The 26,948-nt window shown below is 39.0% G+C and overlaps 1 protein-coding gene across 1 annotated transcript in view; it reads right to left on the reverse strand.

Moving 5' to 3' along the window:
• The window catches only part of LOC140360329 (regulator of G-protein signaling 6-like), a 91,910-nt gene that overhangs the window by 57,364 nt on the left and 7,598 nt on the right, over window positions 1-26,948 (reverse strand). The gene's annotated exons all lie outside the window — the stretch shown is intronic.

Below are 26,948 nucleotides of genomic sequence, written 5' to 3' on the forward strand. Positions count from 1 at the left end.
AAAGAGTCATATATAGTGTGTTCTTTTAAGTCTCATTTTGATGACAGCGATAGAGTTTATAGAGAAAAGTACAGTTGGCTGAGTTTTCCCACATTACAGGTTCTTTGACAGCAATACTGCTATAACCTTTCCAATTAGCAACCACACTATAGCTTCTCCTTATGGCCTCACAAACCTGTGGCCTATACATTTTACAACTGGCATAGGCCTACATTAGTAGATCCAATACAGATTTATAAGCAAAATTATAAAGTTAAAAAACAAATGCGATGACTGCAATAAATACCCACCCACAGAAAATATAAAACTTTGTCTTTTTTTCTAGTTGCTTCCGTTAGAGTTCACCTGATCTGAGTATCAGTGCTTCATGTACTTCCATAATATCACATTTCCATATGTAAGGGAACCCAATCCAACAGACCTGGATACTGACCTTGCTCCGTTACATAAGGTTTAATGAAGGCTCGCACATATATTACACATTCATTATCCTTTATAAATAATTCATTATTGTTTTACTTTGTTGTACCTGAGAATGAGACCTTTAAAACCACATGGGAAATCAGCTGTGCCAGTGCATTGGCTACAAACAGTAAACATGCTTTTTTTTTTTTTTTTAATCATTTTGTTGTTGACACCTTTAGTTTAATGAAAATACACATTTAAAAACACTAACAATTCATTTTGCAAAATACCCCCCGACTAAAAGCATTTTAAAGAATCTCTCCCAATTAGAAATGCAATGCTTGTAAATATTGCTTAAAATGTAGTTAGCAACACATGGGTATCGTAGCTTTAAGATTCAACAAATCTAACATAAAGAGTCCCGTGAGACCACTGATTACACATTGTGTGCGCTAGTGTGGACTGGTGCATGTTTGTAACACTAATGAGCAAAACCTTTGCAGAAAACCTTCTAAAATCAGTTTTCCTCTTCTAAAGACCTCTGGGGCACATGTTCTACTGAGTCAGCACAACGCGATTCTCTCCACGGCCTCTTCTGGAATAATTGGCAGCCCAATAAAGCCAACCTTCAGCACTGAAGAGCGGAGGACAACCACCCCATTTTAAACCCCATCAAATACACCTTCTCTTCAATGCCAGATCTTACTTTAGTTCACTGAAATGCAGAGTGGGCAGATTGGCCTTTGTGGTTAGAAGAAAATGAAACAGATTTTTTTTTTAAGCCTCACAAGCAAATATAAATGATTGATTGATGACTAGCATAACATTTTTCCTGTATTTTCCCTGTCACTGTTGTACACTCCAGGCCCAAAAAAATATTAACCCCCTCAACCTCTCCATCCCCTTCTCTTCAATCTTTTGGCACTATAATCCAAAACTGAAAACGTAAAACTAAGCATATAGGACATAAAACTCCCGCGATGGAAATAATAGATGGATTCCTTTGGAATGTCAAATCAAATCAAATCAATTTATTTTTGTAAGGCCCAAAATCACAACAACAGTCGCCTCTGAGGACCGAATCAACAATGAATGAATACTTTTGGCAGCGGGAAAAGGCTATCACAAAGAAATGGGAGCCAAAGAATAAAACAAGAACTTAAATCATTTATGAATAAACATTTAAAAAATGGAAAAAGTCACTGTAAATTTGAAAATACACATATTTATCAAACATTAGAATAATAAATGGCACAAATATGTCAAGTAATACATACCAGACATTGCCTGGATATTTTGTGTGAGCTGCATTTTTGTTGTTCCCCTCTTTGTGTTGTGTACTTGTTTAATATTTAATACTATTTTTATATATTTTAAATAAATATATAAAGATTAAAAAATTGCCATTCTCCCATGTGTCTCAAACTATTTCTTCAGATCCTTCAATAATATATCACGGACAGAATACACTGTCATTTAAAAGTCAAACTTATGAACTCTTAAACCTCTTAAATCACTCCTTGTAAAAGACCTCTTCCTAGCAGAAACAACATTAGCAATAGCCCTTTGTCATTAGCCATGCAGAAAATAGTCTCCAAGTATCCTTAGGGAATATTGCTAGTCACTTATGGATATTGACAACACGATTCCAAAAACCTGCGCCTGTCAGTCAGAGGCTATCTCCAGCCCATCAAATATTAAACAAAACTAGACGGATAACATTTCAAGGATCAATGCACAGACTACAAAGAGAAGATCAAGGATTTGAGGAGATATAGGAGAAAGCACGGATTTTGTAAAGTCAAGATCACGAGGAATACCAAGTGCAAATACAAATGGAATAATATGTAAAGAGGGATAGTGATGTAGGAAAAAGATGGATTTACTAGTCCAACTGTGTCAAAATCATAAGACTGAACCAGGACCAAAGCAACACTGTGTCATGAATGAATTAAGAATCACTAAAATTGTAACCTCTACTAAAATGAGTCTGGACTAAATGATAATAGGTTAATCCAAGCAGGAATGAAGCATAAATAAACAAGATGATTACTGACAAGACCTTCAGCGGAACTAAGAAAGGCCACCAGAGGAAGCCCAAGAACCACTCCCCAATATTCTCTTGGTCTATATGAATATTACTAAAATCATTTGAATTATTTTGAATTACACGGCCAGACCAGCTTTAATTTGTATGGGAAATAAACTGCAATCTACTCCGCACAAACCTGTGTCCTCGACTCCCACTACACCGACAAAAGCACCACCCCCCATCCCCCCTCGCCTTTCACCTGGTATCTCCCATAGATCGGATAAACTGGGGCTCAGCATTGTCGGGACTTATAGTCACATTGAAAATCAAACCTGTGTAAAAACAGCCCCCCCTAGTGCTAATTCTGTAGTCACATCATAGGGAAAACAATCGATGGGAAAACAAAATGCGAGTCAGGCTGCCCAATCTGAGAAATTTGATTCATATTCCCTGTGAAAAGATAACGCCAAGCCCCACTGAAACTAGTCTGAAACTTAAATGTGACTTGGAGCCCTGTGACACTGTCTTTTCTTAACATTAAATTGTATAATTATGTACTTTCAGTGTTCAATTTTAACTGCAACATCCGTCTCAATTCTATATTATTTGTAGACAATTTTTTTTAAAAAGAGCCATTTTATAAATCTCAGAAATACATGAAATTTCTGTAATTTTGTGTAAAGACTTGAAACCCAGCATAGGACTTGGACTTAACTTAGACTTGTGGGCCACAGACTTGACTGGTAAAATATCAACTCTCTATATTAACCTCTACTCCAGAACACAAGAAACAATTGCAGTATGTTCATTCGCCTTGACCACAAACTCTGTGTATTTGGTCTGCCAATAGCTGTATTAGCCATTTCAAAATAATAAAAAAATAAAAAAACTGTCCATTTATATTATTTGAAGCTATAAAACATGGGAAAATCATCTTATGGGAGGTTGCATACAAATGTGTTCCTTGTTATTGAGTGTTGAAAGTAACAGCATGGCACAGTTCATTGCCTCCCACCAACTTCAATTCAGCTGTTCACAGTTGTGGGGCAATGGGGCTCTTTGGTTCTTTTGACAGTGTCTGCATTCACACCAGTGTTTACGCAGCCTCGCAGAGCAAATGTAGGGCACATCTCCTGTCATCTCCTGTGCAGCGGGCCATGTGTGCGGCTAATGGGATAAATAAAAGCGTCATGTCCGCACTGGGCTGTGTCGCTGCACGATCGTGTCACGATTCAGGCAGAAGAAGATGCTGGCGCAACACACAAAGGGCTTGATTAAACTGGTCTATGAAGCTCAAATACTGTAGTTTTTGCCAGTCACAGCAGTGAAAGCTAATCAACAAAACTCATTTGATTTTAGAACTATTTCATATTTAGAAAATCATTTGAGTGTTATAAGCATAACCATTTTGGGCGTGTTGTTAACAAGGAGCAATACAAGTGGTAACAAGTTTTTATCATCATAGTCTTTTAGCCAAAATTAAGTCTCTTTTATTCTTTTCACATTTTGATTTTTCATCACATCTGGACTACTAAAATACACTTTATTGTCTGCAGTTAGTCCAGAACGCTGCCTCGCGGCTTTTGACAAGTAAAAAAACACAATGTCATCACACCAATCCTTCCTGTTCATTTTAGAATTTATTTCAAGATTGTATTCTTTGCTTGGTAACACTTAGGGTACGCTAACATTAACATCTAACTAGATGCTAATATACATAGTAGTAAGTGGTAAATGAGTTGCTTATTTGTACTTAATCTGCCAATAAAGTGTTACCAAATGTATTCACACAATAAAACTGTCCAACAAAAAGCATTTTACCTCTAATTGGAGGCTGTCAGCGTGATGATTGTTTATTGTCCTTGGATTTTAAGAGTATTTAACTTGTTGAATCCTTCGGGATATTCAGGACATTCTCTGTTCTGTACAGACATTTTTAAGTGTGTAAACAGCTAATTGTTCCCTGTTCTGCAGCTCAACTTTGAAGTATAGAATGTTCTGATGTCACATGAATGCAACTTGATTTCTGATCAGAGAATTTGAGCATCTTCTCATCTAATTACAAGCTTAACGCAGTAGTTTTTTGTTCTTCGAAGCCCGTGATATAAAAAGAAGTCACGTTGTGAATAACATCTTGTCCCAGTAAGCTGACGCTTACTCCAGCTCTGACAACTTTTTCTCCAAGTGCACTTAGACACGTCTTTTCTATTGCACAACTACTGCTACAGTGCAGTACAGGTACAAATTACACCATGAAATATCCTTTTGGTTTGCAAATATACTGAATAACGTTGTTTTTCCATTTCATTTTTCAAGACTGCTTAAGTCAAGCACATAACATGGGTCTAATTAGCTTCAGAAAATCTAAATCTATTTAATTATTTACTTCAGTGAGTCCCAATGTGTCAATCATCAAACAAAACACAGAGTAAATTGTTTTACTCCACCTCAATCAGTCACTCAAATCAAAGTCAAATTTTTATGGCTACATTTATAAGAAACAACTTTAAAGGTCAAACGAGGAAAAAATCCAGACTGGCAGAAAGGAGAAAAACCTTAGTACAGTTTACTTTAAATTAAACACATTTAGTTATGTTATGATTGCCATATTAAAATATAATTATGATGCATCATTTGTATTGTTATTGGACTTTAAACATCGATAACCTTTAATTTGGCTTCTCATGTTTAAGAAAATAATTAAGATTAAATTGTTTACAATAAACAAAATGAACAGAATTAACATTTGGCTCCATCTACTGGCTACAGAGGGAAATATATAAGGGAGATAAATAAATGCTAGCTTTCCTCCGACATGCCAACGCAGCCATGTAATTTGAGGCCGAAATGCTTAGAAGGTGTCCAGCTATGAATGATGGATTTGAAAACAGCGCAGAAGATCTTGGAGCATTTTTGAGGCTCAGAATCAAAATCAGAATCAGAAAAGGTTTGTTGTCATTATCAATGAACAGAACTCACACACATAGGAACTTGTCTTGGTGATTTGGTGTAACATAAAACAATGAAAAACAAGGATGAAACAACCTATATAAAGTCAAAGTATATAAGTCAAAAATAAAAAAACAATTAAAATAAGAGATGAATGGACTTTCTAAACAGGATCCAACTATCATGAATGAAGCAAAATGCAACTCAAAGTATGTTTTTGATGAGGAACAATGTTAGAACAGGGTTAAAAAGTCAGTTTTGCATTATGTCTGAAATAATAACTGAAAAATGTAAAGCTGGAATGACCCAGGACCAGTCCTTATGTCTAACTCTGAATAAACCTGGACTAAATGAAATATTTGTTCAAAGGCCAACACATGACAACATGACAAAAAAAGTTTTGTTTCTCAATTTGCCGTTTACCGTCACCACATTTGTCCTGCACGTTTTAATTGCTTTTTGAACTCTCCAGGTGGTCCCTACACTCCCGCTGAGGCACATTACTTCTGTACTTTATTTCAGGATCACACTCTGCAGCAGAGTGCTCCGTAATGTTAACCCCAGTACAGCTACATCTCCCATTTAAACGCAGTGAGTGTCTCCTGGCTCTTGGCCCAGTGGGGCTTAAGCCTGGGCCTGGCCTACTTCTAACTGTAACCACGCATTACTCTCTGCCATGGTTCTAACTGCTCCAACAGGAAATACAGCTGTGGAGAAGAAGAAGGGGCAGTGAGGAAGAGGAGGGATAGTTGTGTTTCTAATACTGGGTCTGGTGAAGGTTCGTGCATAGTTCACAGAATATTATATATTTATTCATATATTATAGTAAATGTCACTCACCTCATCAAACATGGGAAAAACACAGGAAAAATCTCAACCTAAAACAGGCACCATAGATTAAATCCTCCAGCTGCATTAGTCCTGACCAAGCCGAGAAGAGACCACTGCTTCTGAGCAGATCCCCCAGCAAAATTGAGGGATGGGTCAAATGCATACTATAATACTACCAAACATCACACTGTCCACATCAGGACTAAAATGGGCTCAATTTAGGATCGAATATCAAGAAGTATAAATGCACCCCTAGACTAGACCAGGACCAAGGACAACTGTGAACTTGTACCCAGGACCTTGTCTCAGACCCCACGCTCAGATGTGAGGCTAGGATTGTTGTTCCTGTTGCTTCACACTGTCCCAATGCATTGTGAAAGGAATGAGGTTCAATGTTCTCCAAACCAGATTCACTCAGCATCAAAATAATGAACAGAACTGCCCTGGGAACAGGTTGGACTTACAATGCTGCTACTGCAGAAACCTTTCTGCCAAGACAGAGCCAACAGGAAGAGGAACAGGAAGATACTTTTGATGTTGTAACTTTACTACAAAACATTGTACATTTGGTAATATTGTATATGTGTACATAATGGGTTACACTCAACGTGTTCATGTTTTCCAAACATTATACTAAAATCTATGAACAATAATAAATGTCAAACAACAGAGAGAAAGCAAAGGCAGATTGTGAATATTTGGTTATTCCCTGGGTAAAGCGCCACCTGCCTCAGTCCACAGCAAAGACTCACTTTCATGAATCATTTTTGGGAGACAAAATGTTTGTGGTGTGGCAGAACACGGCTGCGCTATGGCTGCTTAAACTGTAATGCCTAATGAGTTCCACATGAGTTAGAACTAGACTTTAATGCAAATGAGCATCGGTTTTCAATAAAGGAATCAAGCAATCATTATGGCTTTTCTGATCTTTACATTCTCCATGTAGCCACTCCGGTTTCCCACATCAACCTAAAACAAGAATAGTACAGTCCTCCAGCTCTTCACCCAGATCCTATAAGCTATGATTTAGAAAATGCTTCTTGACATTTCACTGTAAATTTACAAAGCAGTGATAAAACAATAGCAACATCACCTTAATGGTATTAGTCCGGACGTGGTAGGGAAAGGTAGCACACATATTACTATAATAGTAGCATTAAAAGAACCATAAAAAGGGAAAGAAACAGCTATGAATAACAGCATTTCGAAGTAATGTTTTAAGTCACCGCTTCCTCTATTTCCAAACAAATTGAAGCAATAAACTTGACACATCCCCACAGAAGGATCCAAACGACGATGACAAAGGTATAGCAAAACGAGTTAGTGGTTGGAGATTAATTGTAAGCGACAGAGTCCTAGACTCAATCATGAATGAAAGAGGACTCTAATGGAGGGGCTGCTTCCAGCTCATCCATCAGAGTGCCCACAATGCACCTGGGCTACATGGGGATAGTTCTTCATAAATCATTATCTGTTCTTGGAGTGGTCCCATGAGGAGAGAGGGTTTGGGTGAGGACCCATTACTGTCCTGCCAAGAAGACTCCAGTCTTATGTTGAGGTCTAAAGGGAAATAAAGGTCTTGTACTTTAAGAATGAGAACATCCACAGTGGGCCCAGTGCTCATCTCACCAATGACCGAGTGTCGACTATAGTGATGAAGTGAATCTCAATCAGTTTTATTGTCATTGACAGTGAACAATTCACAAATGAGGAACTTGCTTTAGCGTTAAGGAGCAACTTAAACCAATGTATAATAATAATAATAATAATAATAATAATAAGATTATGCTAAAATAAAAAAAATAGGGGCATACTAAATCAAATGTATAATAAAATTGATTTAAATACAATATATTGAATATACATTGAGATCAGAACGATGCAAAACTAGTGGAATAGGAGGTATAGGTCAAGTAGTATTTTATTAAATTAATTATTAAAATGGCCAGTGTTTATCAAAGTGACAGGTGCTATAAAGTGTTTATGAATCCAATGGCAGAATAAACTGTTCTTGTGGCGGGAGGTTCTGATCCGGATGGAGCGTAGCCTCCTGCCTGAGGGGAGTGGCCTCCTGTCTGAGGGGAGGGGCCTCCTGCCTGAGGGGAGTGGCCTCCTGTCTCAGGGGAGGGGCCTCCTGTCTGAGGGGAGGGGCCTCCTGCCTGAGGGGAGTGGCCTCCTGTCTCAGTGGAGGGGCCTCCTGTCTGAGGGGAGGGGCCTCCTGTCTGAGGGGAGGGGCCTCCTGTCTGAGGGAAGGGGCCTCCTGTCTGAGGGGAGGGGCCTCCTGCCTGAGGGGAGGGGCCTCCTGTCTGAAGGGAGGGGCCTCCTGTCTGAGGGGAGTGGCCTCCTGTCTGAGGGGAGTGGCTCAAATAGTCTATGTCCAGGGTGAGAAGGGTCGGCTGTGATCCGACCTGTTCGTCCCTGAGCCCTGGAGACGTACAGGTCCTGCAGAGATGGAAGTCTGCAGCCAATCACCTTCTCAGCAGAGCGCAGCATGCACTGTAGTCTCTGTTTGTCCCTGGCTGTGGCTCCAGCGTACCACAGGTGAAGGAGGAGGGGAGGATGCACTCAATGATGGCCGTGTAAAACCATGATCTGCGCTGTCAGCTTTTCCTCAGCTGCCGCAGGAAGTACATCCTCTGCTGGGCCTTCTTGATGAGGGAGTTAATGTAGTTGCTTTATACCGTATATATACTGGGTAAATTGCAAGCATTTCAGGACTTTATAAAATGGCATTCATCTGTTTTTACAAATGAACTCTTCTCAAATGCCTCTGTTGTTTTAATGTTGGGTCATTCAAACAGTATTGGCACTTAACGGGAACACAATATGTAAATGACCATGTTATAACCATGTTATAACGGTTTTCCCCGATTCATGCATGAGAGTAATTCAGCTCGGTCCAGCATTTGGGGCATGACATTTTGGTTTTAACCTCCCCCTATCCTTTCTCACAGCTCTGTATTCACTTGCCAACAGAACAAGGGTCATAGACGGGGCCAGCAGGGGATTATCAGTTGAAGCTTATACATTCACTCCTGTACCATTGAATTTATTCTCTTTGTTTCATGCATACACCCATAACAGCCTGTAACTGGTCTCTCAACTACAGGGTTACGTCGGGTGAACCACTGTAACACTTTTGTCATTACATTCCTTAGCACAAAGTTCAAAAGTTGTTCTCACAAGTTGCACTTTGTTGCCGTGCTGACAAATCACACACATACATCCCAAATTACCCTGTGCACCCCTTTGCTTTCATCTTTTATTAGAAATATATTTAATAGCTGGACTTCTGTGGCGGTGGGCACGGACAAATACTGCTTTCATTCCCCTCTACCGCATTATTTGAACTATGCAGGTGTCAGCGTATTGGACCGTACCTACTCCAAACACTATTAGCACAACAACAGAGCCAGGTGGATTTTTATTATAGTCTTTTTCAACCAAACATTAACCCTTTCCTCTCTGCGAAAATCCTATTCGCTCCAGCTACGAGTATCGCGCGTAAACAATGGCCCGTTTGATTTGCAATACTTTGTAAATGGTGCCAAAAATATGACAAGCTTCTCAATACGCCCCCATCATTATGGTCCCAAACAAAAACATATTAGGTTGTGAATAGGCATGATAATTAGGCCTTGGACAGCTCAGGGAAAGGATTGGAGGAAATATTAAAATGGCCAAGCAAAATGAAGATCAATTAAGATATTGTCTATGTAATCCGTCTGAATCTGATTTCAAAATATAAGATGAGAAATGAGTGCTGCCCGGTGGCCTAGTGGTTGAAGCCGCAGTGTTGTGAGTTCGAATCCCGACTGCATGTCCTCCCTTCTCTCTCATCCCCCATTTCACACTGTCTAATAAAGCCTACGGGGCAAAAAAAATAAAAGAAGACTATCAACGATGTCAGCGACGTTGATAGTAAATGGCCGTCTGTCACCAACATGCCTGGTGGTCACTGCCTTGAATAATGTGTTTGTGTACGAATTTGTGAAGCTTTTCAGGCGCTTCATTTGTCCATCCATCCATCCATTTTCTACCGCTTGTTCCCTTTCGGGGTCGCGGGTGACTGGAGCCTATCCCAGTGACTTCGGGCCTTAGGCGGGGTACACCCTGGACAGTGGCCAACTTGTCGCAGGGCCACGCGCTTCATTTGTCCACTGTTCATTTACTCAACGATGGTAAGTAATTTCTGAAGCCACAGCTGCCAATCTGCACCAAAAGTCTTTAAATTACTGTCACAACCATTCATCTGCATTTGAACCACACAGGAGCCAATTATAAGCAATCACTTGAGGAACAGTGCTATAGATGAGTCTGTATGTTCAGTCCTTCACACGCTGCACATTTACACAGGCATAGTGCAATTCATCATCAAACTTTCAACCTCTTTAGCGTTTGAAAGAGTCTCCCCAAGCTTCTGGCCTGTTTCATAACTTTGCATTACCGTATTTTCTGGACTATAAGTCGCACCAGCCAAAAAATGCATAATAGAGAAGAAAAAAAACATAAATAAGTTGCACTGGAGTATGAAATAAGGTTGCAAGTGTGAAAATAACAAATAATAACAAATAATATCACAAGTGTGAAAATAACAAATAATATCATATATATCATGTGCAATTCATGTGCAATTACTGTGAAATTCATGTGCAATCTATGTGCTGTCGTGACACATATTCATGTGCAATTACTGTCGGGATCACATGCAATGGTATTTATTTATTTATTTATTTGTCTATGGGAGTTTTTATTTATAGGAGATCTTCTACTGAAAGTGTTTTCAGACTTCCTATAAGTGATCTGTTCTTCTGTATCTACCTCTGTATCTTCCTGCGTTGCACCAATGAAATTTCCCCATGTGGGACAATAAAGGAATATCTTATCTTGTCTTATCTTATAATTTGCCTTGGAGTATAAGTATAAATATATAAGTATAAATATAAGTATAAGTCGCAGCCCGGCCAAAACTATGAAAAAAGGTGCGACTTATAGTCCTGAAAATACGGTATATAAAAAAACGACACATTACTGAAGGGTTTTGGGTTGTGGAAGTAAGCAACCACAAGATGAAAGTGTTCTCCTAAAACAGGCCGTGCATCTCTTTTACGATGTCAATAGCCATGCTGTTAATTTGTCGTTTTAAAATGCGCCGCTTCCCACTGTTGCAAGAGGAGGGCGACATACATCTTGTCCGATTGCTCTCAAAATAACGACATCAAAAATGTGCACAAACACATCAAATACATTGCTTGAAATCATTAAACATGAAATGCCATGAGTAAGGTGCACAAATGATATTTCAAGACGCCTAACAAAAGCTAGCTTACCTCCCTTTAAACCACAAATCCCTATAGTTTGCAGCATGTCATAAACCCCGTCTCCATTAGACTGAGCGGGGACGTGATTGAAGTTACAATAGCTCGTGTAAAAGTGATGCCATCGGTCCACAGCATCACCGGCGCTGCAACCGCTCCAAGATTCATGTCCTCCATCACCAATGAATGTCGACACCATTTGGAATTGCCCAATAAGTGTGAGCTAGTTATGCACCAATGGGATTTTATGGACGCTACAGACCTGGAAACTCAGTGGCTGCTTGTAATTCACAGGCTGTTTCTTTGTAAACATTGACGATAGTAAACCAGAGGGAATTCAAGAGTTTATCGGTCTCTGTATGGCTATGGTAAGAGACAATGGGATTCAAGTCTATTGTGTTTTGTGAAATCTAATAATAGTTGACATGCAATGCTATTTATATTATGCCAGGAGTGTAATTGGAAGAAACTTGCAAGCGTTTGGCCAGCTGTGAAATTCATTTGTCCTTTCAGACTCGCACGGCATAAATAATGACCTGTAGAGGGCTCAAGGGGAGAAGAAAACTGTTAATAATATGCATGACTTTGCTAAGTCGGGGAACAAAAAGAAGTTTCAGAGAGCACTAAGGCCATTACAAAATGTTGTCCTTGTATTCAATCACATGAAACAAAGCTAACATTAGCATTTGTTTGTAGTGATAATTAGAGTGCTAATTTCAAACTAATTATTGAATTAATGGTGGTTAATACACTGAGTACAGTCAGGGTGCATTTAACATAACCTTGACAGGCTCTCATTCTCTCTCTTCCTCTCTCTTTCTTTCTTTCTTTTTTTCTCTCTTTCGCAGTCTCTTTTTTCTCATTATCCCCCCTTTTTACGGTATAGCGTAAAACACATACTTTGAAGACGTACAACTACAGAAGACGTACACCTACATTAGGTGGCGTTAAATGCACCTTTTCAGTCGTCAACAACAACAACAACAAAATAACCTTGACAGAGCCGCCTTAAAAGAAGACTTGTAATGCAATGTGTTAGTTATTTAGGTTATAGTTGTAAAAATGTTAAAATTTGCAGTAAAAATACGGCGTACTATTATTTTGGACTGCCCAAGGCTCTAGAGTGCAAGAAGTAGTACTGATTTATGTAGCTATTGTATATTGACTGCATCTTCTTACCACAATTCTGAAATAATGGTTTAGTATTGACACTGATATAAACAATCCATATCAAGTGAGGAAGGCAAATTGAGACTTATAGTGCATTATTTTCTATTGATCAAGTCCTAATAATTTGTCCAAATAACAAATGTATATATAAATATATCAACAAAGTTTCTGAGGCCCAAAATGAATGAATGGATCTTCAAAGTGCAGACTGCATGAGCAATTTTCAAACAAAAATAAATTATACTTTATCTTTATAGTTAAAACTGTGTTCAAATCTCCCAGTTACTAAATATTTTGATAAATGAAAGAAGCGTGTTGCCCAGGGGTAGAACGGCAATGAGCTTGGAACCACAATCTGTCCATTTACTACACAATTAAAAGAAAAAAACAGCAACAACAGGTAGCTCCAGTTATTAATACATAGTTCTTCCAAAACTCCATCCTGCACAATGCAACCTTAAGTGTCCCTGGATGGAGAGACGTCTGAATATGTTTGGCCCATGGCTCCGTTCCACATGGCGACACTGATAATATTAGCAGGGAATATAGAACCAGCAGCTTCAGGCCTGAGCAGATAAACCATGACAGTCTGACAGGAGCGAGAGGCGCAGCGAGGACTGCTTTGGTCACTTTAGATATTACACCCGATGGAAACAGCTGAACAGAAGTATGTGAGTACTCTGTTATTAAGCAGTATCAAATTATCCAACACTTTTTCTTGTGAGAGTTGGTAAAGCAACAGAGGACAGCGACAGGTCTTACACTGTACACAAGACGTCAGAAGAGCTGTTTTAACAAAGCACTGTTGACCTGTGATTATAAATATAACACTCTTAATTCACGTTATAAAAGTATCAACAGATGCCCCTCTCAGGCAACAAGCTGAATAATCCAGTCCGTTTGGATAATCTCGTGAGATCCATCTTGACTAAAACTTGTGGGATTAATATTAGTCCAATAAGCACATGTGTGTCAGATGAATTTGGTCAATATTTATTACAGAAATCCAATCATACTGGGTTCTAGCTAAGAAAAAAAATAATGGACTCTAAGAAATCTTCCAAAAATTGAAACAATTGTATTGCTTACCGTGTAATGTTGCACTGAATATGAATGACGTTTTATGAGATTTTGAACAGCGTTTCTTGATCGATAACTGTCTCTCTCCACCAGTAAAAAGCAGCTGGAAAGCCAGACAGTCCCGTGTGAGTTGATAAAAACAGACACCTTTGATGCAGCATATTTTTTGCATGTATAAAAAGGGAAAGTAGATGGAATTCTAGCACGTGACATGTGTTGTACATTGATGGTATATATTCGTGTCACTCAATCATTAAAAAGCTTATCGTCTTGAAGCTGAAAGGGGACAAAAAAAGTCATATCTGTCTATCTTCCTCCATAAACCTATTGATATTAACGCCCAAACGCTGCCCTCCGCTGCCATAGAACAGGAAGCAGCAGATTGACCTGGCGTGGCCTTAGCGCCCCGCCTCCAGCTCACGACCCGCTGCACGAAGCATGACAAGTGCTACGCAACAGTTGAATCTAGACAGTAAACAGAGCTACGTGCCAGAACGGTGTCAAAATATAATGGGAAAACAGGCTGGCAGCAAGAAGTCAGATGAATATATCCGCGACTGCATTATGCTGCATGGAATATTTGGATGTGTTTCTGCAAGTATGGAGGGGATAAATGATGGAGACGTGTTGGCATTCTGGTCACGGTCCAAGGTCGGAAAATCTCTTCAGAGCAAAAAGTAAGAAATCACATCAGAATGTAAATGTGGACTTTCAAAGGTTTTTTTTACTCTGTCAAAACACTTTTTATGGACTGCCAAATACTAGCAATAAAAATTGTGCGAATACTAATGATAGGGTTTCGGAAAGTTAGAAGCAAATTATGAAGCCGGCTGACGTCTCATGATAAATAGACTAAAGATGTGTTTTATCGTGACAAAATACATATTTTAAATGAAAAAGGAAGTTATTGAATGAAGAAGTGTCCATCACCTGCTTTTGTTGGCTTGATGAGAAATTAGGAGCGTTGAATTTAAAATGATGATATACTTATAACAGGAAGCAGATACATTCAGATCCAGGATCAGTATAAATAAACTACATTAAACTCCACTAGACACCAACTGGGCTCAACTCAGAACTAAGCCAAGACAACAAACTCAAAGCAATGATATATTCACAAATGCAAGCAGGCGGCAAAAACTACACCAGAAAAGTGACTTAGTGCAGCTTTAAGTAACATATTTACACACAAACCCTGTGAATGGTCACTGCACTGCAAAAATATCACTGAATTTGTTTTATTTACCAGTAGACTACATTTAATTGGTTTTTGAATTAGTTTTCAAACTAAGTTTGAAATCTGCCAGTCAAGACATTTTTATCATTTCACGTAATATCTTCTTTCTTGGTAAACCCAAAGAAGTGACTACAAATAATCATGGCCTTATTATAAAGCCCACTCTACGTCAGCCTTTTGTACAAATGGAAGCGTTGATAGATTGAGCTTTGCGGGTGCCGGCAGAGGTCAGGTCACCATAAAAGCAAGTTTAAAAGAACATATGTCCAAACAATCAAGAGAAATTAAGTAAATGATGAGTCTTTGAAGGGATCATACAAAATCCATTGCAATTTATTCACATTTTTATTTGCTATTTCAATTCAGGTAGGAATCATATTATTTCGACAGTTGGGTGAAACCGTATAGAGAGTCAGAAACAGTCTGGGAATGTAATCCACCACCGCATTATCATAAACATTAGAAGTAGACCTGGGCAATACGGTAACACAATTAATCAATGTATGATTATTTTATTTTATCATATTGATTAACTTTTTTTTTCTTGAGCCCGCAACTGCCCTTGACATGTGGGTCTACTTCTGTTTGACAGCTTTTGTAAAACATACAAGTGAGGGAGTGATCTGGATAAGACTAAAAGCCCAAGAGTACACAAGACAGAAAGGTCACTCTGCTAATGTGTTCTTCTCATCAGTGTTTCTCCTATGGACTGTAAATGTGCTACTTCACTGCTGTCTTTGATATTCACCTGGTGCAACCTCGGCCTCACATCCACATTCACACCACCTATACACCACCTATACACCACCTATACACCACTAATACACCACTAATACACCACTAATACACCACTAATACACCACTAATACACCATTAATACACCATTAATACACCACCTATACACCACTAATACACCACCTATACACCACCTATACACCACTAATACACCATTAATACACCATTAATACACCACCTATACACCACTAATACACCACCTATACACCACCTATACACCACTAATACACCACCAATACACCACTAATACACCATTAATACACCATTAATACACCACCTATACACCACTAATACACCATTAATACACCATTAATACACCACCTATACACCACTAATACACCACCAATACACCACCTATACACCACTAATACACCACCAATACACCACTAATACACCATTAATACACCATTAATACACCACCAATACACCACCTATACACCACTAATACACCACCAATACACCACTAATACACCACCAATACACCACTTATACACCACCTATACACCACCTATACACCACCAATACACCACTTATACACCACTAATACACCACTAATACACCACCAATACACCACTAATACACCATTAATACACCATTAATACACCACCTATACACCACTAATACACCACTAATACACCATTAATAGACCATTAATACACCACCAATACACCACTTATACACCACTAATACACCACTAATACACCACCAATACACCACTAATACACCATTAATACACCATTAATACACCACCTATACACCACTAATACACCACTAATACACCATTAATACACCATTAATACACCACCAATACACCACTAATACACCACCAATACACCACCTATACACCATTAATACACCACTAATACACCACTAATACACCACCTATACACCACTAATACACCACTAATACACCACCAATACACCACTAATACACCATTAATACACCACCAATACACCACCTATACACCACTTATACACCACCTATACACCACTAATACACAACCTATACACCACTAAAACACCACTAATACACCACTTATACACCACCTATACACCACCGATACACCACTAATACACCATTAATACACCACTTATACACCACCTATACACCACTAATACACCACTAATACACCACCTATACACCACTAAAACACCACCAATACACCACTAATACATCACCAATACACCACCAATACACCACTAATACACCACTAATACACCACCTATACACCACTAATACACCATTAATACACCACCAATACACCACCAATACACCACTAATACATCACCAATACACCACCAATACACCACTAATACACCACCAATACACCACTAATACACCACTAATACACCACCTATACACCACTAATACACCATTAATACACCACCAATACACCACCAATACACCACTAATACACCACTAATACACCACCTATACACCACTAATACACCATTAATACACCACCTATACACCACTAATACACCATTAATACACCACCTATACACCACTAATACACCATTAATACACCACCTATACACCACTAATACACCATCCCCTCCGAGGCAACTGCTGTTGTGATTTTGGGTGTTACAAAAATGAATTGAATTGAAATTGATTTGAACTTTTTGAAGTAACAGGGCCGTTTCTTGCTTTGAGAGGCCACAATGCAACAACAAAAAAGTGTTAAGATGATTTATTTTTATTTGAGGTACGACCCTGATGCTAGTTCAGAACTAGCATCAGAAGAAATATGCACATAATAAATATATATATATATATATATATATATATATATATATATATATATATATATATTTATTATGTGCACTTATATATATATACTGGCATGTTAAAATGTACATAATATAACTGGTACACTCTTTTAATGTTCATGCAGGAAATTGTCAACATGATTTGACTTATATCAAAATATCCATTCGTCACCAATTGCCACTGATTTGAAAATACAGTTTTAATGCACATTACGACATAACATAACACATAATTCCATGGAAATAGAAAGTTCAAACCATACTTCTGATCTTTCTCCGTGCAGATAGCTACCTGTTATGCCATACTGTGGAAAATTATAGGAACAACATCTCCATGGAAACAAGCACAATAAAAGGATACTTTTATAATTTGAATTATGAGCCAAAAAACTACACAAACAGCCCAAATACCAACATTACACCTATAACACAATATGGTCCATTGCAGTTTAAATTAGTGCAACTTAAGACCTGCATCCAGAACAAGCCAATGTGAATATAACCGCACCGTTGTTTGAGTTGGTCCAGTTTATTAGCTCAGCCTCTCTTCATACCATGCAGTGATTCCACAATCGTCTAATTAAATGTGTGAAGTACAGGGAAATGTATGGCCGGCTCATTCGACGCGAACGGGCAAATCAATCAGTGGATGAGGCAACATCGATGAGCACAGACAAACACCCAACTATAGGATCAGCAGGCTTTACTTAACAGAGGAAAGACAGTATAAGTATGTTATTTGTATTTCCCTGAGTCCGACAATCCCACAACTACACACGAAACACACTAAAAAAATACTGTAGTTTTTATTTTAAGGGGAAATTTGTACTGGATGAACTGAAAACGTTAACTATCCGTTTTGTTTTGTTCCACTTTGACCTTATCTGAGCCAAGATATTACGCACCTGAGGGTTTCACTTATGTTCAGGTTGTTTGGGAACCTTCCTACTACATGTACTAAGCACTGTTTTGTGTTGGCGTCAAGGTTTTGGTATGATTTAAAACCATGAAAGGAGAAAGTATCTAACTTGTTTCTGGCTTTGGCACGTGGCTAATATCACCAGAATGTTCAGATGGTGAAGTGAAGCATTGTGGAACGCACTCGGATTTTAGAGACGGATCTCACTCTTTAATCCAGGTTTTTAAGGGGAAATAAAATGTACTAGAATAAAGTCACGTGTCTCTGCTTTATATTCAGCACTAAACAGATACATTCTTTCATTCTACCTTGATCAGACTGTCTTTTTTGCTTTTATAGATTAGACCAAAACTGAGAGCTTTCACAAAACTCTATCATCTGTTTGACGTTATGTCTGTAGTTTTATGTTATAGTGGGGCAGACGAGACTTGGTCCGTCGGTAAAGATACAAAGTGCCACACATCAGGTGGAGGCGTTGACGAGAGAGTCGTCGTAAAAGAAACATACGCTCAGCACAGACGTGTGCAGTTTGCAGAAAGCGCGCAGATATGGGAACAAATCAATCTAAAAGTGTCCATCCCGGAGACACCTGTCATGCTGCAATGTCAAATAAATATGGGAAGGAGTGTCTGGAATGCTGCCAATGTGGTCAGATACATTAGGATTTGGCTTGGTGTTTTTTAATTTTTATTCTTTATTTAGTTAATTTTATTGTATTTCTGTTTCTGTCATTTCTTTATGATTTTAATGGATTTTTCTTGATGTGTGAAGCACTTTGAATTGCCTTGTGTATGAAATGTGCTCTACAAATAAACTTGCCTTGCCATAGTCTTTTCTATTGTCGACAAACTTATAGCCTGGGCTGATGGAGTTCTGTTTTAGTCTTTAGTTAGCCAGGTTTTAGCTCAGTCAGTCACAAAAGCAAACTGAATTGAAGTGAAGTTAGTGTGCCCGACAATCATTTCACACTGTGCAATATGCAGCTGCTAATCCCCCTCAGGCAGCCCGTGTTAGTATGCATTTCCCCCAGCATCGACACTTGATATATCTACTCAAAACACTGTCCAATTCTCCCGATAATCCATTATGGCCGGCTTTGAGGAGCAGGAAGGCAGCGGCGCACACACAGAGATGATATTAGTGTGTGAGAATGGCCTTATGCTGGGAGCCTCAGACACAGCTGGGAAACAACGACTCAATGAGTTTGGTCTGATTGGTTTGTGCGAGCAGAGAAACAGCTCTTGAATGACAACGTAGAGCGAGCGGCTAAGTGTGCTCTGTTTACGGAAGATTGTTGAATTGACTTGACCTTCAGAAGAAATTGTGAAACTGTCACGCAAACTGACGGATGGAGAGGCGCTGTTATGAGAAAGTAAAAATGTGAATTACTCTCTGATAGGGAAGTGAAGATTAATCAATCCATTATTCAATTACCGGGATATTCGTGGCAACAGTAGTACTTTTGAACGCTATAGTAGGCGGCGCGTGTGACTGTGTGTGTATCAGAGTGTGTCCATGTGGGCTTTCTGTTTGTATCTACTGTCTGTCGTACACGTATTTACTGTCTGTCGTACACGTATTTACTGTCTGTCGTGCATGTATTTACTGTCTGTCGTACACGTGTTTACTGTCTGTCGTACACGTGTTTACTGTCTGTCGTACACGTATTTACTGTCTGTCGTGCATGTATTTACTGTCTGTCGTACACGTGTTTACTGTCTGTCGTACACGTGTTTACTGTCTGTCGTACACGTATTTACAGTCTGTTGTACACGTATTTACTGTCTGTCGTACATGTATTTACAGTCTGTCGTACACGTATCTACTGTCTGTCGTACACGTATTTACTGTCTGTCGTACACTGTCTGTCGTACACGGGTTTACTGTCTGTCGTACATGTGTTTACTGTCTGTCGTACATGTATTTACAGTCTGTCGTACATGTATTTACTGTCTGTCGTACACGTGTTTGCAGTCTGTCGTACACGTGTTTACTGTCTGTCGTACACGTGTTTACTGTCTGTCGTACACGTATTTACTGTCTGTCGTACATGTGTTTACGGTCTGTCGTACATGTATTTACTGTGTGTCGTACACGTATTTACAGTCTGTCGTACACGTGTTTACTGTCTGTCGTACATGTATTTACTGTGTGTCGTACACGTATTTACAGTCTGTCGTACACGTGTTTACTGTCTGTCGTACACGTATTTACTGTCTGTCGTACATGTATTTACTGTCTGTTGTACACGTGTTTACTGTCTGTCGTACACGTGTTTACTGTCTGTCGTACACGTGTTTACTGTCTGTCGTACATGTGTTTACTGTCTGTCGTACACGTGTTTACTGTCTGTCGTACACGTGTTTACTGTCTGTCGTACACGTATTTACTGTCTGTCGTACATGTGTTTACGGTCTGTCGTACATGTATTTACTGTGTGTCGTACACGTATTTACAGTCTGTCGTACACGTGTTTACTGTCTGTCGTACATGTATTTACTGTGTGTCGTACACGTATTTACAGTCTGTCGTACACGTGTTTACTGTCTGTCGTACACGTATTTACTGTCTGTCGTACATGTATTTACTGTCTGTTGTACACGTGTTTACGGTCTGTCGTACATGTATTTACTGTGTGTCGTACACGTATTTACAGTCTGTCGTACACGTGTTTACTGTCTGTCGTACATGTATTTACTGTGTGTCGTACACGTATTTACAGTCTGTCGTACACGTGTTTACTGTCTGTCGTACACGTATTTACTGTCTGTCGTACATGTATTTACTGTCTGTTGTACACGTGTTTACTGTCTGTCGTACACGTGTTTACAGTCTGTCGTACACGTGTTTACTGTCTGTCGTACACGTGTTTACTGTCTGTCGTACACGTATTTACAGTCTGTCGTACACGGGTTTACTGTCTGTCGTACACGTGTTTACTGTCTGTCGTACATGTATTTACTGTCTGTCGTACACGTATTTACTGTCTGTCGTACACGTATTTACAGTCTGTCGTACACGGGTTTACTGTCTGTCGTACACGTGTTTACTGTCTGTCGTACACTGTCTGTCGTACACGTGTTTACTGTCTGTCGTACACGTGTTTACTGTCTGTCGTACATGTGTTTACTGTCTGTCGTACACGTGTTTACTGTCTGTCGTACATGTGTTTACTGTCTGTCGTACACGTGTTTACTGTCTGTCGTACATGTGTTTACTGTCTGTTGTACACGTATTTACTGTCTGTCGTACAGGTGTTTACTGTCTGTCGTACATGTATTTACTGTCTGTCGTACACGTGTTTACTGTCTGTCGTACACGTATTTACAGTCTGTCGTACACGGGTTTACTGTCTGTCGTACACGTGTTTACTGTCTGTCGTACATGTATTTACTGTCTGTCGTACACGTATTTACTGTCTGTCGTACACGTGTTTACTGTCTGTCGTACACGTATTTTCTGTCTGTCGTACACGTGTTTACTGTCTGTCGTACACTGTCTGTCGTACACGTGTTTACTGTCTGTCGTACACGTGTTTACTGTCTGTCGTACATGTGTTTACTGTCTGTCGTACACGTGTTTACTGTCTGTCGTACATGTGTTTACTGTCTGTTGTACACGTATTTACTGTCTGTCGTACACGTGTTTACTGTCTGTTGTACACGTATTTACTGTCTGTCGTACACGTGTTTGCAGTCTGTCGTACACGTGTTTACTGTCTGTCGTACATGTATTTACAGTCTGTTGTACACGTATTTACTGTCTGTCGTACACGTGTTTACTGTCTGTTGTACACGTATTTACTGTCTGTCGTACACGTGTTTGCAGTCTGTCGTACACGTGTTTACTGTCTGTCGTACATGTATTTACAGTCTGTTGTACACGTATTTACTGTCTGTTGTACACGTATTTACTGTCTGTCGTACATGTGTTTACTGTCTGTTGTACACGTATTTACTGTCTGTCGTACACGTGTTTACTGTCTGTCGTACATGTGTTTACAGTCTGTTGTACACGTGTTTACTGTCTGTCGTACATGTATTTACAGTCTGTTGTACACGTATTTACTGTCTGTCGTACACGTGTTTACTGTCTGTCGTACACGTGTTTACTGTCTGTCGTACATGTGTTTACTGTCTGTTGTACACGTATTTACTGTCTGTCGTACATGTGTTTACTGTCTGTCGTACACGTATTTACTGTCTGTCGTACACGTGTTTACTGTCTGTTGTACACGTATTTACTGTCTGTCGTACACGTGTTTGCAGTCTGTCGTACACGTGTTTACTGTCTGTCGTACATGTATTTACAGTCTGTTGTACACGTATTTACTGTCTGTCGTACACGTGTTTACTGTCTGTCGTACACGTGTTTACTGTCTGTCGTACATGTGTTTACTGTCTGTTGTACACGTATTTACTGTCTGTCGTACATGTGTTTACTGTCTGTTGTACACGTATTTACTGTCTGTCGTACACGTATTTACTGTCTGTCGTACATGTGTTTACAGTCTGTCGTGCATGTATTTACTGTCTGTCGTACATGTGTTTACAGTCTGTCGTACACGTATTTACTGTCTGTCGTACATGTGTTTACTGTCTGTTGTACACGTATTTACTGTCTGTCGTACATGTGTTTACTGTCTGTTGTACACGTATTTACTGTCTGTCGTACATGTGTTTACTGTCTGTTGTACACGTATCTACTGTCTGTCGTACATGTGTTTACTGTCTGTCGTACATGTGTTTACAGTCTGTCGTACACGTATTTACTGTCTGTCATACATGTATTTACTGTCTGTCGTACACGTATTTACTGTCTGTCGTACACGTGTTTACTGTCTGTCGTGCACTGAACGACCGCTCCGACATTAGCGCGATTGAACTGCGCCTTCAGCTATTGTGATATCATTAAAACCCTATAATTCATCAGTTTGTTTTGTGCCATTTGTGTTGTTTTATGCGCCTCAGAAACCTTTTGTGAACTTTCTGACTTTAACTACTCTCAACTCCTTCATGCGCATGCTTAGTATTGTTTGTAGCCCAGAAATAAAGAAGTCACTTTATGTTTTTTAAAGTAAAAATGTTACTGAATGTTGCTTTCATATGTATTTGACCAGGGTAGTGGGAAATAAAATGATGTCTTTTGGTTCCACTTAGTCCTGATCTTGATCCTGATGATAATCTTCATATTTAAGTTTTCTTACTATTTATCAGTCCTCACTCATAGCTTTAAAACAAACTTTGAATATATAAGCAACATTTCAAACATGTTTTAAAAGCAGATATTGTACACAGAGCTCGGCAGTGTAAAGACTCGAGAAATATAAGTAATCAAGCCTGAGTCAAAAAAAAAAATAAAGGATCGAGTATTAGAGTTCTTCTACAAAAACACATTTTATACATTATTACAGCAAAACTACAATGACAAATATTTACATCAATGTTTCCATTATGTAGTGTGTGAGTATTAGTTAATATGTGTGAGTAGTAGTAGTTACTATGTGTGAGTAGTAGTTACTATGTGTGAGTATTAGTTACTATGTGTGAGTAGTAGTTACTAATACTCATCTTGTCAAAATGAATATTGGATGCAAGAAAAGAACAGCACAGCATTTTGTTTCTGGTTAATTATAAGCTCTCGTTGGTATTTTGCCTGATTATTAAAATATTTTGCTGAAAAATCAGGCATTCATCGACTGAGACATGTTTATTTTAGTCACGTTGTATCAACACAGAATTAGGGAAAAAAGGTTTTCAGCAGTTTTGCTCCATTTCCACATGGATCAAAACACAGAGCTTTTTTCAAATTGGATAATCTTGTGCCACATTTGTTAAAGATTATCTTATCTTATCTTAGATTACCGCAAAGACAGTGCTCACAGTGATTTTTATTACATATTGTATCTGTTTATGTATTTGTTCTCTTATTGAATGTTTTATTGATATTTTATCTTGATATTTTGCCCTGTGTGTTTTGTTGCCCATAAAAAAGAGCTTCTCTCGTACAAAAAAATACACACAAACACACACACGCACACACACACGCACACAAACACACACAAACACACACACACACAAACACACACAAACACACGCACACACACACAAACACACACAAACACACACAAACACACGCACACACACACACACACACAAACACACACAAACACACGCACACACAAACACACACAAACACACGCACACACACAAACACACACAAACACACGCACACACACGCACACACACACACACACAAACACACACACACACACAAACACACATAAACACACACAAACACACGCACACACACACACACAAACACACACACACACACAAACACACGCACACACACACACACAAACACACACACACAAACACACACACAAACACACGCACACACACACAAACACACACAAACACACGCACACACACACACACAAACACACACACACACACACAAACACACACACAAACACACACAAACACACGCACACACACACACACAAACACACACACAAACACACACACACAAACACACACACAAACACACACAAACACACGCACACACACACACACACACACACACAAACACACACACACAAACACACACACAAACACACACACACACACACACACACAGAGGTTTTAAAATTGGTAATGTTTGAATGCACTGTAAAGCATTCTATGTATGAAAAGCGCATTATAAATCAAGTTGGATTGATGATTTTTGATTAATTGGTTTTGATGATTGATTGATTGATTGATTGATTGATCGATCAAAAGCAGCAGTAACATACAACAACACGCTGGTTAATATTGTCTATATGAGAGGGCATTTGACATGAGCACATTTCCGTGTCTTGTCTCGTTACACTGTGGCCATAATTCAGCCTCTGCCATAATTAGGCTGCTACTTGGCCTTTGTTCACCACTCTGTTATACAACGACATATTATATTGATTTTCCATTTTGCTTTCCACATAATGAGAGCCGCATGCAGGAGACAATAAGATATCCTTAGAGTAGTGTCACAATCCAATAAATATGCCTGTGTCAAATATATTCAACCAGAGCAATAAAACGTTGCACAAAAAGAGATTTATATCGCCCATAGAGCATGTGTAACAGGCTATTATTAATGCCACTCATATTATAGCAATGGAGCAACTTAGATGTGTAGCACGTTGACTATAAGAGAGGCTCAAGCAAGAAAAAATATATAGAACATCAAACATTAAAAGGTCTAACTGTAAAATATAAAGGTGCACACATTTTTATAATTGAAATAAGTGGTTTGTAGGGCTGTATTAGACTTTTTTTTAAACTAAACAAATAAGAATAAAATAAAGAATGGAGCTAAAACTTACAAAGACAATTGCTATGGGTGAGAAAATATCCCAAACAATACAAGGAAATCGACATTTATCGACGTTTTAAACTAACTAGATGTCACATTCCAAAGCAGGCGGCCCTGCTGTGTAACCACAGTATAATATTTCCTCATATATCATGCATCATATCATAACAGCGTGATCCCTGGGAGCTCAGGCACAGAGCGCACAGGTTTTCTGCACCGCGAGTAATAAAAATGATGGACAGAAAACCAATCCGTTTTCATCACCTGAGGACTTTTTAAACCTGCAAACTATATTTAAGATATTTATTTTCAAAAACCTAGTTCCCTGGATTGGTTGTCAAAGTGTAGCTGTATTTATAAAGGTTTGGAGAATGCATGAGTCCATAAAGCTGACAGTCTGACAGAGCAGCACAGACTTACTTCAGCTTGACTTCCTCTCAGAACCTCCAGCAGTGACTCAGGCCCCCAGAAGGTTAGAAAAGGCAAAAGGACAACAACAAACAAACGAACAGACAGTGACCAATGCATTGCCTTCCGCTGATGCCAGAAGAGTTTACGTGTGATGTTTCTGTATTATATGTAGAAATACTAATCAGGCTCAAGTCAATTCACAAAACTTAAATTGTAATGGTCAAATTGAAATGTTTTTGGTTATTGTCAGTTGTAAATTAAATTGTCAATTGAGCTTATTAATCAGTTTAGGGGGAATATCTATCTGAATAGAAATGATGCAGTACCACGAACAACATCCAGGGCAAACAAACTTGGAATGTTCCACAGTAAGGCATTAAACACATCTATCCAGCTTTTATATCATTATGAGTCATTTTAATGCTCAGAAATACCTGCCCACAGATCTGACCTGTAACCTGGACATTTACGTGTTTAATGCCATATTCTGGAACATTCTAGCAAGCAATAACATCTCCAAGGAAACAAGCCGTGCACCATTAAGCTACTGTTTCCACATATCTGCCATTCGGCTCTCTGCCATCTACAAGCTCAGCCTGGACACGAACAGGATTAAACCAGGTCTAGATCAGGACTAAACCACGTGGACTAAAGTGTCTGATTCATGGG

The sequence above is a fragment of the Eucyclogobius newberryi genome, unplaced genomic scaffold (assembly GCF_026437365.1).
Source record: "Eucyclogobius newberryi isolate DKJ021-1_F unplaced genomic scaffold, fEucNew1.0.hap1 SCAF_1, whole genome shotgun sequence".
NCBI classification, from domain to species: Eukaryota; Metazoa; Chordata; class Actinopteri; order Gobiiformes; family Gobiidae; genus Eucyclogobius; species Eucyclogobius newberryi.